This window comes from Myodes glareolus, chromosome 5 (genome assembly GCF_982192425.1).
Source record: "Myodes glareolus chromosome 5, mMyoGla1.1, whole genome shotgun sequence".
In the NCBI taxonomy this organism is placed as follows: domain Eukaryota; kingdom Metazoa; phylum Chordata; class Mammalia; order Rodentia; family Cricetidae; genus Myodes; species Myodes glareolus.
In genome coordinates, this window is record NC_142030.1 from 26,570,475 (window position 1) to 26,595,082 (window position 24,608).

General features: G+C 48.5%; 1 protein-coding gene across 1 annotated transcript in view; it reads left to right on the forward strand.

The window, feature by feature from the left end:
- The first annotated feature begins 2,484 nt into the window (after positions 1-2,484).
- Prkcd (protein kinase C delta) overlaps positions 2,485-24,608 on the forward strand; it is a 55,180-nt gene continuing 33,056 nt past the window's right edge. The window contains exon 1 of the mRNA XM_085687760.2: positions 2,485-2,505. The gene's annotated coding sequence lies outside the window, so the exon portion shown is untranslated. The remainder of the gene's footprint in view (positions 2,506-24,608) is intronic.

Genomic DNA, 24,608 nt, shown 5'->3' on the forward strand with positions numbered 1-24,608 from the left:
CTTGGGGGTGTAAAATGCCGTGTTCAAATCTGCACAGCGTAGGCCTTGGCAGAATGAATCAGAGTCAAAGAACACACTGGAAGTACTTTAGACATTTGTGATTTTTTGCAAAGTCCCCAGCATACACAATCATCTTTTTCTAACCTCTTAAGCCTTCCTTGATCTCAACAAACTCCTTTTCCCCCTTTACATCATCACTATCTTCATCAGTACATTCTAGACCCCCACCAAGTTTGGAGCCCTTATCCACGACACTCAGGAGGCAACTATATCTTTGTGAGCTTGATGCTAGCCTGGTCTACACAGCAAGTTCCAGACCAGCCGGGATGACAATGAAATTCTGTCTCAAAACAAATAAACAAATGAAAAACCTGAAACCCTTACCAGTCCTCAAAGAGGCCTTGTCTGGTTTTTCTTTGTTTCTGTCATCTTCTCTGCCTAAATCTGTTCCCTGATAGTCCTTTTTGCCTTCCCAGGGCCCTAAACCTGACCCCTAACTACCCATAGTCAGTACTAGCTATGGACTAAATGTCTGTGTCTCCTCAACATTCATATAATGACAGTACTAAATGTGATGGCACTGGAAAGTAATTAGGTCATCAAGATGTAACCTTTATAGTGGGAACAGTGGCCATATAAAGAAAACTCAGAGATACAGTGCTTGCCTGCCATGTGCAAACACGTGATTTGACCCTCAGCACCTTAAAAAACACGTTGGAGTTTCTCTGTTCCTGTGAGAGGATACAGGAAGAAGGTGGCTATCTACACACCAGGAAGAGTCCTGCTCACCAGAACCAAACTGGCTGGCACCCTGATCATGGATGTCTCGGTTCCAGGATTGGAGAAATCAATTTCTGTCACTTAAGCATCACAATCTATGATATTTTGTGACATCAGCTCAAGCTGACAATGACAGTGTCTTCAAGCACTTGGTACTCTTGTCTGGATCTTTGTGTGGTCTGTACTACAGTGAAGAGATGAAAATATGCATCTCTGTTTAACTAACCTGGGAGCTTCAAGCAGGCAGGAGTCAGCCCAGCAGGACTTGCCTTCTACAGTGCTGACAGAGAACATCCCCTAAGCTCTCATAAATGCCTCCTGGGACATCATTGCTGCTGCCACAGCCAAACTGCACAGCTCAACACATCCCTGTGTTCATCTTCCCAGCAGAAATGAACTCGGTTGAGCGTTGAGACTCTGAACGTGAAGTTTTGACCATCAGACAGACTTATCCTCAATTCCTCATTCTGCCACTCGCTAGCCGGGATTGTTTTAAGTGGAGATACTAGAATTGGTTTTATAGCTCATTAGTACAGTGACTACCTAGCATATGTGAAGGTCTGGATTTAAGCCTCAGAATCTATTATATCAATCAGGGTATGGATGTAGATATAAATATAGATATCACCTGTTCTGTTAAGGTAGGTGTAAGAATTTTAGCAGTCGAGTTTGGCCTACAAGGAGCTTAAATTCTACTGAGAGACCAAAAAAAAAAAAATCGGAGAAAAAAACCTGATGCACAATTAATAAAAACTCAGAGAGAGATATTGGGTTTCAGTCTGAAGATCTGAAAAGCAAAGCAGCCAGCCACCAACTCTTACTTGAACCTCAGTCTGAAATGGTGATCCATCCTGCCTCCAGGAATCTCAGAATGAGACTGTGTGTTGAGAGTTGTTTCCTCCCATTTTATAATCAGTCCTCTCTAGGGCTGGGATTAAAGGCATGCACCTCCCGGTTTCTATGGCAACTAGTGTGGCTGCTGGAGTTAAAGGTGCATATTACTGTTCCCTAGTCTGTAAGGCTGACCAATGAGGCTGTTTTACTCTCAGATCTTCAGGCAGGCTTTATTTGTTACAATACAACTGAAATGCCACTGCAAAAAGCCATACAATCCCAAATAAGAATCAATCATAAAAGAATAAAACAGACTCCTTGAGAGTTTGAGACTGTAAACGGTGGCCACTAAGGAGCTGTCTTCCTCAGGTATCCTCCCTTCCACTTGACTCTGTGCCAGGAGACCTCCCTGCCAGGGAAAGATGATCTGAGTCTCCAGTTTTATTACTAAACTAGTAGGAGGTGCCAGGACTGGTGTTAAGCCAGTTAGACTTCCAGGGCAATGGGGTAGGATGGGAGGTTGCCAACGGGCAGAAGGCAGAGTAAAGGCTATGGCAAGCCAAGCCCTGGGCCTCAACTGAGTGGCATGTTCCCGCATAACAGCCACTAGGTGGCATGGCTTTCTGGGCAAGGGCTTTCCTAGACTAAGGCTTCTATCTGTCCAGAAAACCTTCAACAGGTTTCCTCCTTGAAATAAAACGTCAACACTCTGCTCCTCACTTGAAAGTCCCGGGCCGTGAGAAGGCTGCTGCAATCATAACAATCCACGCTGTTGGTTCCGCAAAGCAGGGCGCTGGCTCCTGTGTTTCACGATCTCACTGAACTCTTCTAGCTGTCCAACAGGACTGTTGTCTCCTCTGTCTCACAGACCAGGAAGCAGACGCGGCAAAGGTAAGGGACTTGTTTAAGGAGCAGTGATGGAAATGCCAGAATGTGAACTGGGCAGTGTGATGGTCAGTTCCATAATCAGGACTACACCAGAGGACTGACCCATTGTCACTCCTGAGCCCTGGGCTCCACCTCAGCAGCCATGATTCAGGAAGGGTTCTGGAATCTGCATTGTTTATTTGTTTGTTGTTTTGGTTTTGTTTTGTTTTTTTGAAACATGGTTTCTCTGTGTAGCTTTGGAGCCTGTCTTGGAACTCGCTTTATAGACCAGGGTGGCCTCGAACTCACAGAAATCCACCTGCTTCTCCCTCCAAGTGCAGGGATTAAAGGTGTGCGCCACCACTAACTGGCTCTGTATTACTTTTTGTGGTGTTTGTCTGATTATTTTGCCTTTGGTACAGAGTCTAACTTTGTAGCCTAGGCTGGCCTAGAACTTTCTATGTTACCTTGATTGGTTATGATGCCCTGGACAAAACTCTGGAAAGTACTGCCTGAGGGTGGATCTTTGGGCACCTTAAGAAATCTGTCTACTGTAGTGGGTTGAAGTAACTGTCTGCCCAAAGTGGATAAAGCGAGCCCTGAGGTCTGTCCTGAACTTATTTAACCCTCCAATAGGCCATGCTCCCAGGGCTAGTGGTCAGGACATCAGCATCTAGAGACAGTGCCTAGTGAGAGTCTTGGAGAACATCCACGTCAGGAACTGTGCACACAACAGTCTCTGGACCCCAGCTCTTCTAGAGAATGGTGTGAGAAGCTTGGAAGGCAGTCACAAGGCCCTGGTTTTACCTGGCTCCTCTGAGCACTGATCTGTGCATATACCCACGGTATGGATATGACTCATTCCCGATCCAGTGCTCTGAGCTGGGCGTTGAAAGGAGCATGAGAGCAAATGGTCCCTCTCTGGGTTCAGGGGTTTCTCTTGGGAAGAACCCAGAGTGAGAGTGAGCAGGTTGAGACACTGAAAAGTTGCAAGGGAAAGTAGGGACGGGAGTGGGTAGAGAGCTGCTTCTGGCTGAAGCAGCAAAAAGGAGTCCCTTCAGGGGACGTTTTGAAGGGTAAGAGGGACTGATCAAACAGAAGCACATTTAGGGCAGAGAAAGCAGAGCCAGTGAAGCCTAGAGGAGGGTACTTGCTAAGTTTGTGGGTGGACCCGGGAGTAGGCTGTGGCTATCCTTGGGGCAGAATTCTTGAACCCACCAGCCTGTGGCCAGTGTTGAGCTGGCAGCCCTGAGAACAGCAAGTCCATGGTGGTGAACACAGCGTGTGAATGAATACAGATTAAGAACATGGCGGTGCACATTTGTAATCTCCGGAGTCAGGAGGGTAAGGCTGTGTGTTTGAAGCAGCCTAAGCTGTGTAGTGAGACCCTGTCTCAAAAAACAAAATCAGGGTTGAAAAGACAGTTCAGAGGTTAAGAGCACTCACTGCTCTTCCTAAGGTTCTGAGTTCAATTCCCAGCACCCACATAACAGCTCACAACTGTCTGAAGCCTTCTTCTCATGTGCAGATGTACGTGCAGACAAAGTACCCATAAACATAAAATACATAAATAAATAAAGCTGTCAGCCCAGCGTGGTGATGCACTCCTTTAATCCCAGCACTCAGGAGGCAGAAGCAGGTGGATCTCTATGGATCTGAGGCCAACTTGGTCTACAAAGTGAGTTACAGGACAGTCAAGGCTGTACAGAGAAACCCTGTCTCAAAAATAAATAAATAAATAAAAGCCAAAGTCACCAGGTGTTTATGAATGGGGGCAAGGTCAGTGTGAATTTTCATGGTCTTCTTAGCAGAATCTGCTTTGAAACAGTGTGTGGGGGTACATATGTGCACACATATGAATAAACACACTTGTGAGTTTGTCTGTGGATGTGAAAGTTTTGTCTGTGGATGTGAAAGTCAGATCACATCCATGCAGTATGAGGAAGTATGAAGATAAGCATGTGTGTGGATGTGCAGCTGAGCATGCCTGCAATCTCATGAAGCAGTGGTATACATCTGCAGTTTTAGCATGTAGAAAGCCGAGGCAGGAGCTTCATGAGTTCGAGGCCACCCTGTGCTACAGGTCAAGACCTAGCCTCATAAATGAAAAAGTACACAAGCTGTCTGTCAGTTTTAGGTTCTCTGATTCCAGGTCTTCATCCAGGCCCCATTTTCTGCATTCACCTCAATAAGTCAATCTTATAAGGCAGACTAGTTACAAAATATAATTATTTCCATTTTGCAGGTGAAAAAACTGAGGCTCCAAGGGGTGGCAGAGTTGGGATTGAATCCTAGCTGCAGGGCCTCAGAGGTTCCTCTTTATTGTTCTCTTCAATCCACTTCAAAAAGTCCCTGGTAAGGAAATGTCCCTGGCCTACTCATGGTTGGCCAGGACCTGGCACAAAGTTCCTCATGGGGTGGGTGGAAAGGAACTGCTCATGGGGCTTGGTTCTTGAGGCCCAAGCCTACACACATAGAAAGGTCACATGAGGCTGCCCTTATATATCCAAAACCCCAAAGAATTTAGGTCAGAGTCAGGTGAGAGTGTAGGCCACCCCTCCTCTAAACACATGCTAAGTTCCCTGTCCCTTAAAACCACTGGACTGGCTGGAAAGCAGTCCACATGCTCCAGACCAGTTTCCCAAAAGCTACTCACAAATGCCAGTCACTCCTGATTTATGCCTTGCTGAAGATTGAACACAATGTTCTATCATACTGGACCAGCACTGTACCAACTTAGGTATATCCTTGAAAATACCCAGCTAGGAACCTGGAGCCTCTCGTCCCTGGCACTGAGAGCCTGGAGCAGCCTGGATCAGCAACTTGCATTCCTGTCTTTTTTTTTTTAAACGATTTATTTTATTTATTATGTATACAACATTCTGCCTTGATGTATGCCTGCAGGCCAGAAGAGGGTGCCAGATCTCATTACAGATAGTTGTGAGCCACCATGTTGTTGCTGGGAATTGAACTCAGGACCTCTGGAAGAGCAGCCAGTGCTCTTAACCTCTGAGCCATCTCTCCAGTCCACATTCCTGTCTTTTATCTTTCATTATGGGTGTGAATTGCCATGTGAAAAGAAGACAGTCAGGTAACACAGAACCATTTTTTTTTTTTTTTTTGAGCTTTGAAGATGAACTGATTCAAACTTAGATGCTCCTCGGGCAAGCCATTTTGCCGCTGGTCACTGTTTCATGGTCTATAAAATGGAAGAGGTAGTAACACCTGCCATGTGGGTTACGGTAAGAATTAAATGAGACAATATGTATGGAAACACCTACATCACTAGAATGAACTAAGAATGAACATGTTCAGCGAATACAAGCGATTGCTATCATTTTTGTCATATTTACATCAGCAGGACTGACATTATTTCCTCCCATGCACAATGAAAAACATTCACTAGTTTTGAACCTCTGTGTTCCACTCCCATAAAGTTATTTTTTGAGACGGGGTCTCTGTATGTAGCCCTGGAGCTCACTATGTGGACCAGACTGGCTTTGAACTCAGAGATCCCCCACCTCTGACTTTCAAGTTCTGGAGTTAAAGGCATGCACCATCAAGCTAGGCTGTAAAGATTCTTCAAACTGGCCTTTCCTTTCTCTTTCGGTCCCTCCCTCCTTCCTTCTTTTTCTGTCTCTTGTTCTGTCTCAGGCTTTCTTTGCTGGCATAAAATTTTTGTATGGCTTGTCCACATCTGTGGTTGATGGACATGTTTGTTGTTTTCACTTCTTTTTTTACTATAATGAATAATGTTGTGTTATGAATTCCTGTGTACACATTTTTATGTGGACATCTGTGTTCAGTTCTCTAGAAGTGGGATAGTCAGGTCTTGTGGGAACTCACGTTACCATTGAGGGGCTGCCAGGCTGTTTTCCGCAGCGACTGCACAATTTTAAATTGCTCTTCACAGTGCATAAAGTCTCCAGTTTCTCTACAACCTCGCCGGTACTCACTATTTCTCTATACATACGTGTGTGTGTGTACGCTTACATGTGTATGAGCTTCTGTGTTTGAGTGCATGTGGAGGCCTGAGGTAGGTTTTTTCCTCGGTTGCTCGCCACCTTGTGTATTGAAACAGTATCTCTTGCTGAGCCCAGAGTTCTGTTTCAGAGTCTGACTAACCAGCTTGCGCTGGTGCTGTCTTTCAGGCAGTCACTACACCCACCTGACTTTTTTGTAGTTTTGGGGGATCCAAATTCTTAAGTCTGAGTGGCAAGTGATTTCCCTGCTGAGTTATCTCTCCAGTCCCCAATTTTCCACCACAGACTGTTGTAAGGAGGGGGGCACTTGTTGGTTCCTGGTCGCTTAGCCCTGAAATAATCTCACAGAAACTGTATTAATTAAATAACTGCTTGGCCTATTAGCTCTAGCTTCCTATTGGCTAACTCTTACATATTAATTTAACCCATTTCTATTAATCTGTGTATTAATCTGGCTGTGGCTTACCAGCTAAAGTTTTGGCGTCTGTGTCCAGCAGAGCTACATAACTTCTCCTTTGATTCTGCCCTTCATTCTCCCAGCATTCCATTTAGTTTTCCCCGCCTAGCTCTGTTCCCCTATAGCTCTGCTATAGGCCCAAAGCAGTTTCTTTATTCATTAATGGTAATCACGGCATACAGAGGGAAATCCCACATCAACAGACACCATCCTAGTAGGTGTGAAATGCTATTTTATTATGGTTTTGATTTGCATTTCTCTAGTGACTAGTGATGTCGGACAACTTTTATATTCTTACAGTCATTTGAATGTCTTGTTTGAATACATGTATATTTAAATCTTTAGTCCACATTTAAATTCTTCTGATTTTTGCAAACATTTACTAAGTGACTAATTCCCAGCATGCCAGAGAACGAGAAAGGACACATAAAGCCAAGACCATGCTTGCTGCGTGAGAGCTTGTCCTGCTCTGCGTTCCCGGGCAGCAGAATGAGAAAGGACATAACTCCAAAAGGGGAAGATTACCGATTGGACAGAGAGCTCAGGTTTCAGAGACTCTGTGCAATCAATCCTCCCTGAGGTGGGCCTCACCACACCCAGCACTGCCGCGGTCAATACCTGGCAGCTGGAAGCTGACCGGTTATGGCAGCTGCCTAGGGAAGCAACTCAGTGAGCATCCTACAAGAGAGCGGGCATCCTGCGACAGAGCGGGCGACAGCCTCTATGCACACAACTTTGAGATTTGGTTTAAATCCACTATCACACAGCCAGCCAATCACACACACAGCCCTTGGCCACTCCAGGCGGTTATGCAGGGTGCGGCCTGGAGAGTGTTAGAGACTGAGAATAGAAAAACCCCTCCTGCCCTGACTGATGCATACCTACACCTGTCCCTTGATCTCTCTGAGCCTCAGTTGTCTAATTTGTAAAACTGGAGAATAAAGATACAACCAGTTCATTGGTTGTGAAGCTGAAAGGAGAAGGGGAACATGCACAGGTCCTCTTGTATGTTAGGGCAAAGGAAATGATCATGAAATTTTATTTTTAACTGTATAAAATTTTAGAGAGACCAGAAGATCTACAATGCTTTATAAAAAACAAGGCGAGAGCAGGCTGTGGTGGAGCACACCTTTAATCCCAGGACTTAGGGGGCAGAGGGGGGCAGATCTCAGTGAGTTCGAGATCAGTCTGGTCTGCAGAGTGAGTTCCAGCATAGCCAGGGCTTCATAAAGAAACACTGTTTCCAGAAGCAAAAATGAAATGAAATAAAATAAGAAGCAAGGTGATAAGGGGGCAGGAAAACCCAGGTCGGGTGGAAGGAGCAAGGGGGTGGGGCTATCTTCTTCAGCTGCAGCTGCTTCTGTGAGGGTGACCGAAAAGGTCATCAGAGGCAGCAACCCCAGCTGAGGCTGCCAGAACCCCTGGGGAGCCTTCCTGACTCTGACTGCTTGGTTTGCATCCTAGTACGACCTTAGCCCTCGCAGGCCACCACATGGCAACTGGGAATCTTCTCACTGATCTGCCAAGCTCATGGCCAGGGGGAAATGTGTCTTCAGATAGGGTGAAAATAGATTCCTCACCAAATATGCTCATCATAGCTAAGAAAAATAAATAGAACCAAGAGGGGAAAGAGAGCAGAGGCAAGCTGCCCATGGGGTGGGGACTGGGCTAACACAACAGAAAATGGTGTGTATGTGTGAGTGTGTCTGTGTTTGAGTGTATGTATGGTTGTGCATATGTGGATATGTCTGGATGAGCGTATGTGTTTCTGGATGTCTAAGCACGCACAACAATAAATGTATGTATGAGTGATAGTATTCATGTATGAAAGTGTGTATGTGCTGCATAAGTAGTACTACAGGCTGGATATGAGCATGTGAGTAAACGTGTGTGAAAGGTGAAAGCATGTAAGCCTATGAAAGAGTGAGCATGAGATTATATAAGCACAGTGTGCATGTGTGTGATTGTAACTACATGTGCAATCCAGTTGATGTATGATCATGTAGGCATGAGAATGTGTGTGATTGCTGGGCTGTGGTGGTGCATGCCTTTAATCCCAGCACTTCAGAAGCAGAGACAGGAGGATCTCAGCGAGTTGGAGGCCAGGCTGGTCTACAGAGTAAGTTTCCAGGACAGTCAGGACTGTTATACAGAGAAACCCTGTCTTGAAAAACAGAAAAACAAAAACAAACAAAAAGCAAAAAAAAAAAAAAAAGAAAGAAAGAAAAGAAAAAAAAGAAAGGAAGAAAGAAAGAAAGAAGAAAGAAAAGGAAATGTGTATGATTATATGTAAGGATGCATATGTGGGTTTTTTTGTATGTAAGGATACACATGAATGTGGGCATGCAGTGTAGCAGGTGAGTTCAGGGTGAGTTTATGTGTGTGCTTCTGAGTTGGTGTGACAATGTGGGGTGTGGACAGTTACCAACATAACGGTACAAAAGAGTAAAAATATGTGTGATTGTATTTCTGTGCTCTTGAGTATGTGAATATGTATGAGGATGTATAAATGAGCTTTGTGTATGGGGGAAATGTATGAGCACATTTGTGTGAGTGTTCACTTGAATTGTGTGGTGTATACATATGGGCATATGCAAGCCCATGTGTAAGGACTACACGAGTGTGTGTGAGCTTGTGAGTATGAACATGAATATTGTATACTCCCTCCCCCTCTCTCTGTATGTGTGTGTGTGCGTGTGCGCATGTGTATCCCAAGTCATATGCTCTCAGAGGCTGTCCCAAGGGAAAGGAGAATTCTCTGGACTTAGTCACAGGCATTCTGAGAAAATATTTCAAAATAAATATGCTTGTATTTGTCATGGCAACTTCCTGCTTCACAGTGGCCAACAAGGCTTCTTAGAGTTATAGCCTGGCAGGGGTCCCTTAGAGACACAGACTATTGGGACCTAAACGGTCTTGAAACCTAAAAGGCCTAAGGATATCCATGGAGAGACTGAGGCCCCGGGTCCCACAGCTATTGAAGGCAGAGCCGTGTCTGGAACCCAGGCTGTCTGCATTCCAATCTGTTGTTCTTGTACCTCTCTCCAGTGTGAAACTTTGCCTGTGTGTTTGTTCAGAAAGCATTTGTCCCTGAAGTGCCAAACACCAAACAGACTGCTCTAAGATACATGCAAGGGCCCTGAATCAAGCAGGTGCTGGAAGTTAGACAGTAAACCAATAACTATCACCAAGTCAATAAGATAATTACAGGTCCAGATAAGTGCCTTAAAGTCAAGAAGGCTGTTGATGTGATCTGGGGGCCTGCTTCAGCTGAGGGTGTTGGCGAGGATCTCTGCAGACTGGCAATGGAGTTGAGACACGGTAGAAGGCGCCAAAGCCTCACAACTGGTGTCCTGACCCATATCCCAGTTGACCTAATGGAGGAAGAGAAGCCAGTTCAAAGGGCCAAAGGTCAGAAGGCCCTGGCCACACCCCTAACCCTATTTAGTGCTGGAGGAGCTCTCTTCCTTGTAGGTACCAGAGGAATTCTACCACAGAAAAAAACAAAAACTGGGGGAATATGCTTTCTGAGCTTGCTAGGAGCCAGGAACCACCCTAGGATATGGATCGATCTCTGGACCAGCCCTCATGCATACCATAGAGACCACAATTATTAAATAACCATAATCCCTGGCATTTGGTAAGCTTGTGTCAGGTGCACAACCAGCGCTCTGAGAGGTTATTACATTCTTATTAGGAAATAGTCATCTGTGCCTGGTCACACCCCTAGGAAGACACAGAGCTGCCATTCCCCACAGGCCAGAGCCCCCGAGCCCATCCAGCAGTCATTCTGGTCTGACCTTCGGGTCCCCCTGACACGGTACTCGTGGCCACCCTAGCCCCTTGGGCTCACCCTTCTTGTCCTTCCATCAACCTGGCCTTCGGGACCTGCCAAGAAGTTTTGAATCATGTCTCAATTTTTACGGGCCCCGGTCATTGTCCTTGTCCTTGTGCACCTGTGCTCCCGCAGTATCCGGTCTTTTACAGGTCAAGCACAGTCCTCATCAGAGTCCTGCAAGGCCTGACAGGTGTGCCTCCTCTTACCACTCGAGAGGGAAAGCAGTTAACTGAAGTTTACGTGACTATAGAAAGGGGTCAAGTGACCTGACTCCACACCTTAATTGTCCCTATGCCTTCCCGATGGGGTGCTGGGCAAGAGCCTGGTTCTCTTCATTCCAGCTTCGAAATGTGGGACTTTCTCCCAGCACCAGACTTGATTTAGGCGGGACTCAAATTCTACTGCCATGATGCTAAAACAGAAAATGCCTGATCTTTGAGGTCATTCTCAAACACTTGAATCCCAAATGTTGACATGGCAAGTACCAAGGGCTCTCCATGCCCATGCCTTAGAGCTATGAGAGAAGAAATGTAAAATTGTTCAGCTCCACCTTAGTGTAGCTTGACTCTGTATGGCCTCAGTTTTCACATCTGTAAAATGGAGATATATGATAGTATTCACCTTCCAGAACTGGAGTCAAATAAAACTAAGATAATAATGGAATGCCTAGCACACTCTAGACTCTTAGTGAAGATATGTGGTCCTTTGGATGGCTGGAAATTGTCCTCAAGACTGAGTGGAGTGGACATGGTGCTCCCAGCATTTGGGAAGATGAGGCAGAAGAGTGGCAAGGTCACGAAACCAGTCTGGGCTATACCGCGAGACCTGTTTCAAAAGAAACAAAAAGACTGAGTGGCTAGTGTCAGACTTCAGATATAGGGTAGAGATTTTGGTTTCCTGGGTTACTAGGGTGTTGCTCAAAGGGCCATGGTCCTCAGTCATCTCCTTGAGTTCCTGGTGCTAGGGTTCAGCAGACCCTGCTGTGTCCTTGTGTATGACAGGGCAGAGGGGCAGTGACAAGGCCCTAGTGGAGAAGCAGTGGGGGTTCCAGACCGTGGCAGCTGAGAGCTACAGATGAAGGAGTGAGTTGAGCCTTCCATGCAGGAAGTTCCCCCAAAAAATGCTGTTGAGAAGCATGGCAAGAAAATCCCCTAAGGTGCTGACTAGACCTCATGGGGAACTGTGCACAGGGCCCTCGCCTGCTTTCTTCCCTTTAGCCTGGTGGTTTTCTCTCTGGTCGCCTTTCTGCTTCCTAGAGCTCCTTCGCTCTTCTGCTTCAACAACTGGGCTTCCTCCATCCGACTCTGATTCTAAGAATGAATTATCAAAGAATGGCTTTTCCTCTGCTGGCTCCTGGGTGTAGAGGCTGGGCACATCTGCCAAAGACAAAAATCAAAGTAGGGGAAGAAGACAATTCAAGGCAAACAGGGTTGGAATGGGTACATTCTGAGTCCCCTGCTGGGGAACTCAGCCAGGTAATTGGAATGGGTACCCTCTGAGTATGTGCTGGGGAATGTGGCCCCTGATTGCTTGGTCTGGCTAACTGCAAGTTTTCAGATCAAGAACTTTTAGAGTGAGGGCACAATTTACCTGATTTTTGGTCCCAATTCCAATACTGTGTGGCCTTTCGATGCCTCATGTCTCTGGCCTTAGTGTTCTCAGTGGAGTGAGGTGGTCCAAGATGCCCTAGGAAAGTCCCTGGGTATGTGAACTGAGGCTTGTCTCCATTCAAATGGGAAGCTACTTTCAAGAATCTGCAGACCTCATCATTCCTGCCCTCTTGACACCTTTTTCCATTCTGCTGACCCATGCTGGAACCCACAAGTCTTGAGCTCACTCCCACCCACCACCCCTTCTCCATAAGATCCCACTCTCTGGAGTCATCAATCTCAGCTGTGCAGAACTCTACTTTTGCCTAGATTGAGAATCTCTCTCCTCTCAGAGAACTGAGAGGCACCTCCTAGCCTGTGCTTCCCCTTGTACCCTTAGATTCCTGGCTTTCCCCAGAGTCCCTTGGATGAAAGCTACAGGTATGTTATGAGCTTGGGGCTATCTAAGGGCCTGGCCTACTGGTCTTCTTGAATACCACCCAATCTCCCTTTCATGAGTGGATTGCAAGTCGAAGGCCTCCCTGGCCTATAGAATGAGTTCAAGGATAAGCCAGGCAACTTAGTGTGACCTTGTCTCAAGAAACGGATTGTGGTGCTGGGGAGCGATGCTCAGGTGGTAAAGTGCTCACTGTACAAGATAAGAACCCGAGTTTGAATTCACGGCATCCCTAGGAAGGCTGGGTGCAATTGGTGTGCCAGTGTTGGAGAACAGGAGAGTTTGGTGGGTCCTGGGAGCTCATCGGCCAGTCAGCAAAGCCAATAGGTGAGCTTCAGATTCAGCAAGGTATCCTGTCTCAAAAACTAGGGTGGAGAGCAACTGAGGAAGACATTCAGCATTGACCTCTGACCTCTCTCTCCCTTCCCCCCTCTGTCTGTCTCTGTCTCTCTCTCTCTTACACACACACACACACACACACACACACACACACACACAACAAAACAAAAACTACCATGCTATTGTTAGTCCCATTCTACCATAACAAAACTAGGACAAGAGGAGGTCAGCTGTCCAGGGCCACATGGCTGGGGTACTGGGGCACCATTCTGTCTTGCTCTAAAATGGGGCTCTCCCCATAGCCTGACCTTTGTCTGTGCTTCCCCGTGTCCTCTAGAGTCACAGTTTTTCCTAAGTTCGTTGGGTGGGGACTTCAGGCCTGCGAGAAGAACACAGAGTTAAGAGCCCTCTCCGTCTCAGTGCCCTGAGTCTCCTCCCATGGGTGAGCTGCAGGGCTGACCGTTTACCTGGAAAACAAACACCACAAATGATCAGGAAGCCATGTAAATATTTTATAGCCAAGGCAGTAAATAATGCAGCTACGCCTGGCCCATTTTGTCTGTGCAACATCCAGGACGGTCTGTCTGGGTTCCTGTCTTGGGTTATTTATTAATTAACTTATCTATTTTGTTCATTTGTTTTTTGAGTCAGGGACTCCCTCTGAAACTCGGGCTGGCCTTAAACTTGCAACAATCCTCCTACCTCAGCCTCCTTGCAAGTTTGGGCCACTGAATCTGGCCTGACCTGTAGTTTTAAAATAATTGCTGTGTTCTTGGCTGAGCTTCTTCATATACACCAGCAGTTTTCAAACTGGGGCCGCATATCAGATAGCCTGCATACCAGACATTGACATCACCACTCGTAACGGTAGTAAAATTACAGTTATGAAGTAGCAATGAAAATAATTCTATAGGGGGGCTGGAGAGATGGCTCAGCGTTTAAGAGCATTGCCTGCTCTTCCGAAAGTCCCGAGTTCAATTCCCAGCAATCACATGGTGGCTCACAACCATCTGTAATGAGGTCTGGTGTCCTCTTCTGGCCTTTAGGCATACACACAGAAAGAATATTGTATACATAATAAATATACAAAGAATATTGTATACATAATAAATAAATAAATAAAATATTAAAAAAAAGAAAATAATTCTATAGTTGGGGTCACTAGCACATGAGGCCTGTATTAAAGGGTCGCAGTGTTAGGAAGGTTGAGAACCACTGTATTAAAGGGTCAAAGTGTTTGGAAGGCTGGGGACCACTGTATTAAAGGGGCGCAGCGTTAGGAAGGCTGGGGACCACTGCTTTGCAGCATCAATCCTGTCTTACCTGTGCTCAGCCTTTGTCTTTCAGGAGGCATTCCTTCAGAAAGCTTTCTTTGACTTCCTGGGAGGGAGGAGGGTGTCTTGTGACTCCTGGGACACCTCTCTTGGACTCTGCACTCTCTACATGGTAACCTTCTGCTTCTTATGATGTGACACATGGTGACTTATCTGCTTTCCTTTTGTCAACTCCGAATGAGCAGTCATCTTCCTGGCGGCAGGATGTAAAGGCTGGTGTGTAGTAGGTGCCCATCAACAATTCAGAGGGGAGAAGAGAATGCCTTGTTTAGCTTAACTCTTTATTAACTCTTTAATTTTGTGATGCTGGGATGAGAGCCAGAGCCTCACCTGTGCCAGGCAAGCCCTCTACCCCTAGGAGATAAGTCTTGCTGTGTTTCTTATTTTACAAATCAGAAAACTTAGGTCCAAGCGGCAGGGCAGGGTTTGAGCTCAGTCCTCCTGATCCAAGTCTGATGCTTTCTCAAGAATCCTCTGAGAGAGCCAGGTATGGCAATGCACGTAAGAGGCTGAGGCAGGAGGGTTGTTGTGACTATGATGTCTACCTAGACTATATAGGGAATTCAAGGCCAGCCTCACTAAAATAAACAAAAGAACCCACTTGAGAACTCACTTCTCTCCCCTGATGGCCTCTAGGGCCTTGGATCAGAGACCCCTCTGCTTCTGCTCAAGAAGACTGTAAGCTTCCCACCCCACCTCCAGGCTAAAGTAAACTGTGAGTTTTGATCCACATGTTTGATTGGCTGGAACAGGTAAGGGGGAAGGCAGCTCCAGCCTTTCCTGGGAGGCGGCAGAGTGAGCTGCTTTGTGCAGGAGGTTGGTCCACAGCCCTGCAATCCTCAGGTTCCATAGCAGCCTTGGGAAGACTTGCATCAGCCAAGGGCCCAGGATGGAGACAGGGCAAAGACTGGAAGTTCCCGGACACAGTTGTCTAGAGGTACTGTGCCACTTTGGGGCCATGTCCCCAACCAGGCTATCATAGCCTTGCAGGAACCTGAGACAAGCAGACAGATGATCCTGTCTGCCTTTCCCCATCCTGGGCCAAGCAGTGAGAATGAGGACAGAAATCAGGGCACAGGCACTGTGAGGTGGCATAGGACAAGGACAGCATTACACAAGAAGCCCTGGCTGGAGCCTGGCCTCAATTTTTGATAGAAGATGGGGCATAGAAGGGGGTGGGTAAATAGGTTGCTACTTTCAGGAGAACTCTAACTGGTTACCAGTGCCACCTGGAACTGTGAAAGATGTTGAGCTATATTCCTGAAGGACCGGCAAGAAATTCAGTGATCAGCAGCATGGTAGCCCATCTAGACGTTTGCTTCCCCTCCTTCCACTCAGCAGTCAGCACAGCATAGATCCCCAATAAGAGGTCTGTGTCCCTTGTTGATTGGTTCCAAGGTCAGTGAAGAGGTCATTTGGAGACACCATTCGGTGTAGAAAATGTGAACATGGATCTTTTCACTATAATGTAAGAGCCAGGGAAGGAATAAGGGACCAAAGAATGGAAGTCAAGACCGTGTAACGAGAAGCCAGCTACTAACAGATGCTTATAAGAATTTCCTAGTCGTGCGGATAGAAATCCTGAGCCCAGGGACAAGGGCGGTCACAGTTTGGCCCTCACTTGTCAGTAGGGACCAGGAGTATTTCAAAGCAAATTCCAGAGATAAATCTTGGCAAAGGCCCAGGCAGTAAATCCCCGTGCCAGAGGAGGTAGGGCCTAAGCCTCCATGCCTGTCAGACTTAGACATCCCTGCTAGGTCCAGCACAGGAACGCAGGAGGGATAGGGGCTCTTGCAGGAGACAAATAAGCAGGCGGCTCCTGATGGGCTGAGAAACTCTGGGCAGGCTCAAGGGAGGTGGCGCGGCAGAGAGGGCAGGCAGTCAGGAGGCCAAACAAGTGCCCACAGTGTGTCTACCTCTCTGTCTCCTCCTCCAGACACTAACTCATAATGTCATTCAAGTCTCTACAATGAGGGTACACTCCGACAGCCCATAAATTCCATCTGTCCCCTCCAGCTGTGGGCTCTGCCGGACCACTCTCTTGTCTCACTCCCTCTGGCCCAGTTACCTGCTTACTTTTGCTCTGCTAGCTGGTGGTTGTGAGCTCAGTTCAGGTTAAGATGTAAGGCCCACTCTGCTGTGTGACCATGGATGTGGCCTTCAGACCTCCTGGGCCTCCGTGTCTCCTATAAGATGAGGCTAATGATGGTGCCTACAACACAGGGGTTCTGTGAGCAAGTGTCAGCCCAATGGCAGGTGTTACTCAGGGCTTGCTGGATACTGAGCACCCTGCGTGTGTGGAAGCTGGAATTGCAGTTTTTAATACAAATTCTAAGATCACACTCTTCCTACCTTCTTCAGAGTCTAGAGTTCACCCAGACATCCAGGGGGAACCCTAACAAGATGGGGTGGGGAGAGGCATGTGAACTGATAGCATCGTCGTTGAGGATTCTAAAGGCCTAGGACAGAATAAGACAGGGAGGGGAGAGAGCTCCATACAGTCCCTGGCCCTGGGCCCAGTCAGCACTAAACTATGGGTAGAGGAGGCCAGCCCAGGCCACCTATAATTACCTTTCAGCAGAGTTCTGAAGTACTGGGCGGGGACAGCATTTTTCAGGTTTTATTTGGATGCAAAGACATTGCCCTGAGGCAGCCTTGTGCCAGCTGCTCCCAGTTGAAAACAAAGGTTGATTTCCCCCCCCCTCCAGACTGTTATCACTAGCTCTGGCTGCCTTACCTGCCTGCAGCACCTGAACTCCTGGCAGAGCTCTGATGTCTCCAGGACAGGGTCTTCCTGCACAGTTGGGTGCAGAGACCCACAGAGAAGCAGACCAGTCCTCTCCACTTGGACTTCCATGGATAAGACCCCCACTGGCCGGTTCTGAACAGACGTCCAGCATGCAGATGACAAGCATGTTAACAGATGTTGCTGGGAAGCCCCCATGACCCTCAGATATGAGTGTGGGGGCTACAGCTAGGACAGGAACAAAGGCAGCTGGCGGGATACTGGCACCTGGGAACCCAGACACACTTGCTGAGTTTTGGAACTTGACAGTGGTCCGAAGATAGATAACTCGGTGGTAAAGTGAGCAAGCGCAAAGAGCTGAATTCCATTCCCCAGCAAGGGAGGGACGGGGGAAGGGAGAGATGAGAGAGAAAGAGGGAGGAACAGAAGGAAGGAAAGGAAGAAGAGAACATAGAGAGAAAAGAAAGAATCGATGGTGAAGGAGAGGAAGGGTCTTCTCGGCAGCCCTGGGGCTCCACGTGTGTGCTGATACCCTTATCCATGAGTCACCCGTGGGTCTCTTTGCCAGACTCCCAGTAGCCCATCATTAAAGGCTGAGCCAGCTAAGATCTCTGAGCAAAGGTCGGAAGGGCAAAGGCTGAAAACGGCTCCGTGGACGGCCCCTTGGACTCACTCATGTGTACCCTCCCATGTGGACGAATGTGCTCCTGAAATGGGCTGTAATCAGCCTCGGCGCTTCCAGGCAGCCGGCTGTAGCGGCAGGTGGAGGCATTGGTGCTCAGTTTCCAGTCCTGCATGGCACACAGGCATTGCCTATGAGGCAGGGCACTCTGGCCCCAGCTCTGGTGGCCCTAAACCTGTATATTTAAGGACTGTGCCTTCCCCACTTCTTCAGTTCAGCGTAACCCACAAGTGTTGGGCTTCCTTTCCCTTCGGCTTCTGCCTAGAGAACCTCTTTTCTGGAGTTTCGTTTCTCAATCTCCTCGATATATGCCCAGGCTTCTGCATGACATTCTAGGTCACTAAGGATGCTCTCCTTGCTGACGTCTTGGGTGAAATCCTTGTTCCAGCCCTCAATCCACACCCTTTCCCTTGGTGTCTGGAATGAGCCATTCTACAGTGACTGTACTACTCTCGCGCGGCGCCGTTTCTGCCACCTGGAGTGTCCCCTCAGCCTTGCCCCCTCTGACGCTAAGGAATTCCTTCGATCATCCTGGCTGGTGCCAGAGTGATCCACAGAGTCTGTTCAGCTTGGTTAGCCCTAGCGCAGAGGCGGGCATCCGGGGGATACTTACTCCTGACTCCAGGGAATGAAGTCTGTTATTGGAAAATCACGTGGCGTCTTGGGGCCTTAGTCTCTCTATCCTCTAGGTTTTGGTGGGGACTACACTGGCAAGATTTTCAGTGAGCTTCTGCAAGCCTGAGAAATTAGAAGAACTTCACGCCACATTCGTTTCCTGCCTCATTTTGAAACTCACCTTGTTGATAACAAAACTATACAAAGGCAGCCGGGCAACGGTGGCGCACGCCTTTAATCTCAGCACTTGGGAGGCAGAGGCAGGTGGATCTCCAGGTTCGAGACCAACCTGGTCTACAGAGTGAGTTCCAGGATAGCCAGAGCTGCTACACAGAGAAACCCTATCTTGAAAACAAACCAAACCAAACAAAAAACCCAAAACTCCATAAAGGCACAATAACAGAGGCAGCAGCAATTTCATGTAGGCACTTGGCTAAACCCTTCTCTTGTCTGAGTTCTAGGGATTTGGGGGGAGCTGCTATCAACACCATCTACAGATAAGGAAGCTGGAGTCAGAAAGGGAGAGTGACTTGCTCAAGGTCACATAACTGAATGACTGAGCTCCTCCATAGATTAGCAGCCCACAGTCCAAGGGAACTCTAGACTTTGGCCATTTCCCTTCAATATAACCTGTAATGTGGAGGCAGACCCTCTGCATGCTGACTTCTGACTGCTTTGGGAAGTTTAGATTCTGGGACCTGGCTAGATGCATACGGGAGGAACAGGTCAAGGACCCTATAGACAAACTCAGGACCTGAACTAAGCCTTAGTCCCCTGTAACATTCTGTGTGGACTCAGGCAAGGATTTACTCAAGCCTTGCTTTCTTCATCTGTGGCACAAGTGGGAATATTTGAGGTACCCCAGAGGTAGGCCATTAATTAGACAGCAGGTGGATCTCTTGTCTAGCCATTTGCGATCCCCTCTACTCAGAATACTGCCCGAGTCACCCACATTGAGCATGGGAGAGGCTCCTTGCCAAGGGCACAGAGGCAAGAGAAACTACAAATAGTTACTCGGGCTCCCTTCAGTTCCCAGTGCGCAGCTGAGGAGGGAAAGAGGTAGCAAACTTGGAGACGGGGGTGGGGTGGAAGGTAGTGGTGTTGTAACCCTGCTCCTCCACACCCTCACTCCATATCTCATCGTATCTCATGACCACTGACAGTTGAAACACTCATCATCTTTTAGAGAAGCTGAGCTACATGTCTGAGGTCACATCGTAAGGGGTGCTGAGCTGAGGGGCAGGGCCACATAGAGCCTAAACATCCCTGCCTCTGAAGTCAACAGGACTTCGACATGATAGCTGGAAGTGTGGCCTTCCCAGACTGAGGGAACGTGGCTGGGGCAGCAGACCACGAAATGGCCTTGAGCACACCTTTCTGACCCCACCCCCACCCCGGGGGGGGGGGATCTTTAGGGCTGCTCTACTCTGAACATTGAACAAGCTGAACAGCCTTGTCTAGTATCCACTACCTACGGCTCGTCTAGTCTCTCCTCACCACACCATCATCCTCTAGGCTCCCTGGGATTGACTTCTTGTGGGAAGCATTCTCCACCCTCACGTCTTCTAGGTTATGGTCACACTTTCTCAGGAACCTGGGGTTGAGGTGGAGCATCAGGCTGGGGCTTGGCACCTGGACAGGGATGGTGACAGAGGCAGGGAAAACAGACATTTTACCTGAAGGCGGTATCACTAAGTCAGCATTCACTTAAACCTAGAGAGGGCTTAGCTGGGCGTTATAGCTCAGGCAAAGCAAATGCCATGTGCAAAGCCTCAGAGGAAAGACGCTGTGGGATCTGTGTATTCATCTTCCTGGAGTTTGGAGACTGACAGGTGGGAGGAAAGGCTAGGTCGCCTGTGTTAATGGCAGATCCGAACTTGGAATCTCACTCACTCTAAGAGGTTTGGGATCAGCCCCAGGGCCAGGGAGCAATTCCTGAATACTTTGTAAGGGGATCACACAGCTGCTCTGAAGAGAAAAGATTTCCAGGGCTGAGGGAGGCAGTCTCTTGAAAAGAGGGGACTGCAAGAGACGCAGGGCAGTGTGACAGAAGTGAGGACAGGTGAATGGAGAAGTCAGTTTGAGGATACGGAAGCATGTGGGTGATCAAGACGTGTGCAAGTTCCCACAGTGACTGGGGGTTGGCTGGGGAGGGCCCACTGTGGGGGTTGAGGCTAAGAATAGCGGCTGGAGTCAAAGACTGATCAGGGCAAAGGCCTGGAAACCTGCGCCTCTGGTGCCTTCTGACTTGAGAAGGCACATCCTAGGGAAGAAAGGTCATCTTGTATTCCTCAAGGTTGTAGCTTACTGCGAATGTGTCACCCCCGCGGGGGCTGAGACTGGGCTGACCCTGGCTTTCTTGAATGTCTAGGAGAGGGAGAAACGTTCTTGGGGCTTCTGGAGGACTCTAGTGTCTGGTACGGAGGGTGTGGAAGCAGAGGTTTGGAGACACAAGAGGAGAGGTAGATCACTTCCCCAGTCTCTATTCCTGTTAACCTTCCCATTCATCAGCCCCTGCTGGCACCTCAATACACATGCATGAACTCACCCCTACCGCAGCCCCTAGAGGCCAGCACTCTGAACCCTCAACTTTCTGACCTCCAAATAGCATCCCTTCCCCCATCCTGGCCAGAAGCAATAGACACCAGGGAACCCAGTCTCCCATTCTACCAAGCCAGCAGGGTTGGTCTGGGAACATGAAGGAGCTAGGGCAGACCTCAGCATGAACTTCTCAAGCATCTAGGTTATAAAACCTGAGGACAAATTAAAAGTCTAATTCATCTTTTTCTTAGAACTTTTAACTGGGTCCCAGATCTCCTTTGCACCTGGAAACTCCTGTGATCCTGAGCCTGGTACCTGTGGCTGGGGCCTCATTTCCAAAGAGAGTGCGGTATGGCTGGATGGCGGAAGCCAGCTGACTCCCTACCTACATGTGTCCTACTTGAGAGCTTAAATTCTGTACTCCAGCCCTTGACCCAAATTCTACCCCATATCCAGAAATTATAGCCTTGTCCTGGCACCCCATTTACCTTGTACTCGTAGGTCCTGGAGTGCTGGCATGAGTACTGACTGATGGGGTTTTTTTTTTCTTCTTTTTTCTTTTTTTTTTAACCTCAAGGGTTCACAATTCCTCCTGTCCAAGCCTTTTCAACAACCTGGCCGCCTGCCTAGCCACTGCGGCCTAGATGGCCACAGCCTATGCCCACAAAAGACTGTGGGCAGAAGCTTGGCCCAGACCTGTGAAGGTGGTGAGTTGGAGTTAGGTGGGCAGCAGCTGGAGGGGAGGATTCCTCCTACACTAAGGAGGCACCTCCCTTGCCAACTGCTGCCTACCACGAGCTCCTGGGATTGGCAAATGGGGCAAGGTCTGGAGCAGAGGGATGGACAAGCCCAGCTGCCTGTTTCTAGTGCTGGACACAGGGCTGGGTTCTCTGTGGCTAATGTTAATTTAGTGTCCAGGCAGCCCCAGGGGGTGTGGCTCTTACAGCTGAGGAAGATGAGGCTGAGAGAGTCACACAGTCAACATGGTGACTGCATACTGCCTCTTCCCAGCCTGGGGCCTCTGTCCAGGGGTTAAGCTTCTGGAGAAGTCCTGGTCAGAATGTAGTGGGATTGGGCTCATGAGAAACAAAGGCTTTCTCCAGAAGGGCCATATGTGGGGGGCCTGGCTGGATGCTAAGAGCCGGATGGAAAGGCATTCCAGGGGCAAACCAGAAACTGAGCAGAGACTGGAGAGTGGAGAGAGAGTGAGCTTGGCAGAAGTGCCCCAGGGCCTCTCCTACCTCCAAAGGACTTGACTGTAGGCTGCTGGGTCGGGCTCTGCTGGTCCAACTGGCCCAACCACTTCTCTTGGGCACTACCCACTGCTTCTTTGCAGAATCTTACCAGGAGATGCCAAGTGAAGTCTGCCAGGGGCCTCAGCTCCCACTTCCCAGTCTCCAGACAAGGATAAAGAGGTCATGAGCTCCAGGTTGCTCTGTTCAGTCTGAAAGAGTTGGGGGCCAGGTCATATCCCTCAGAAAAGGGGTGTGGGGAAACTGTCTGGGGAGACCTGTGCAATTACACTTTCTTCTTTAAATGGGCTTGTTTCGTTTGCTTTAAAGGACACATCCTTTTCCCATTCAAACAGCCAATGGATCCTTTTTATTTTTTATTATTATTATTATTTTTAGGTTTCTGTGGCTCTCCCTGCCTATCTGTCATCTCCAGCTTTGAGTCCTCACCAGGCTTGGTCCTCACCAGCAAGGCAGTGCCAGGGCAGATGTTGGTGTCTTGGCAGTGTCCAGGTAGCTATGTGACCCAGGAATAGAGCTAGGTCTTTTATAGTGCTGCCAGAATCACGTGGAGGACTGGCACCTCCCCCTCCTTGCTGGGAAATGCTTCCCTAGGGCAGGGAGGGGCAAAGCTGCAGGCCTGACCAGTGCACAGTACCAGTGCACAGCCCCAGTGCAGCAAGGGAAGAGAGACTGTAAGGGCGGTGGTGGTACAGTAGAGGCTGGGGTGGAAGGGTGAAGGGTAGGAGTGTGGTGTGCTGGTGGGGGGATGCAGCTGTAGATGAGGGCTTGTGTGGCTTGAGTCTCTGGAGGGACTGTCTACAGCCCTTGGCCTCTTCAAGGACCTTTCATTTCAGGGATACCTCATCCACTGTCCTTGGTTTCCTGTATCTGCCGAATGTTCAGTGAGCCATCATCCACAGAGGAACTGAGACAACCACGCAGGAGCAAGTAAGGGACTGGTAAAGCCATCCCTGCCTCACTCTCCGGCCTTCACCTCTGTGGGCACGCACACTAGTGGAACCCTGGCCTTCACCCTTGAGTGGGTTCTGGGGAGATCAGGATGTTCCTTGGAGTCTCTAGCTGACACTGGTGTCCAACCCCAGCTCCATTGCCTGTCCTTGCTGCTCCCAGGTCCCTGTGAGGAACTGGTACAAGAGGGGCTTGCTCAGGAGACAGCCTGGCCAGAACTGTGCCAAGGTTAGTGCTGGGCTCCACCCACGAGAATCACAGGAAAGCCCTGTGCTGTGCTGTCTCCCAAGCACTTTCCCCATTTCTTCCCAGGAATTCTCAAGTTTCACTAAATAGATTTACGGAAGAGGAATTTCAGGGAGGATTAGGCCAGCCCTGCTGACTTTGTGTTGACAGCTGGAACCAAGCCAGGTTGAGCTTGCTCCTCTGGTCTCAGAAGCTCCATCTCAACCACCAGATGTCATTATTAACATCTCCATTCCACAGATGAGGAAACCTATGCATAGTAAAATCACAGGTTCAGGGCAGAGCAAGGCAATCACCATTCAGCACTTTCCTGCCATGTGGCACCACCCATAAGGTCTTTCTGGTCTGACTTAGCTTGTCCTTCACCTAGTGCCAGAAGAAGCCTCTGTGGTGACCTGAGGCCTAGGCATGCCCCATGCGCCCTTCCCATCTCACTACCCCTAACAAAACTCTGCCAGGCTCCGCTATTCCCAGCAGTTGCCCAAATATATCATTCCTGCTGCCTGTGTTTCCTGTCCCAGAAACATGAGTCCGCTCCCTCTTGAGCAGGCCAGTGTTCTGGGTGTGGTGGAGGTGGCTGCCCTGACAGCCAAAGCTTCAGGGCTAAAATAATGACACAGGCAGAAACAGAGCAAATGGTACTCAGCACAGGACAAAAACTAACTGCTGACCGAGATGAAACGGGAGACCCTGTCCCATCTTCAGCTGGTGGCTCTCAGGAACAATGGTCGGTCTTTTCAGGTTGCTTCTTTGGATCCTAGACTTCTCCTTCAGAAGGCTTAGGACCCTATTTTGCTCATGGTTTGGGATAGTGCCAGGGTGGCAGGAATCTCTGTCCTTTTCTCTGGACAAACCCTCCAGAGAGCCCTTGGTGGTTATTGTTCAGTTCCACCCACCTCTGTTCCCTTGGCTTTTCCTTAATGCGGAGAAGTAGGGGTGAAGAGAAAAAAGGGGGGAGGGAGGAAGAGAAAAGGAAAGAACCACTTCTGGGGGCTGCTTTGAGGCCAGCCTTCCTGAAAGATTTAAACCTATGTCAAGAGAGACAGTCCAGAACCCTTTCAGGGCCAAAAGCCTGTGACTTATCACAATGACCATT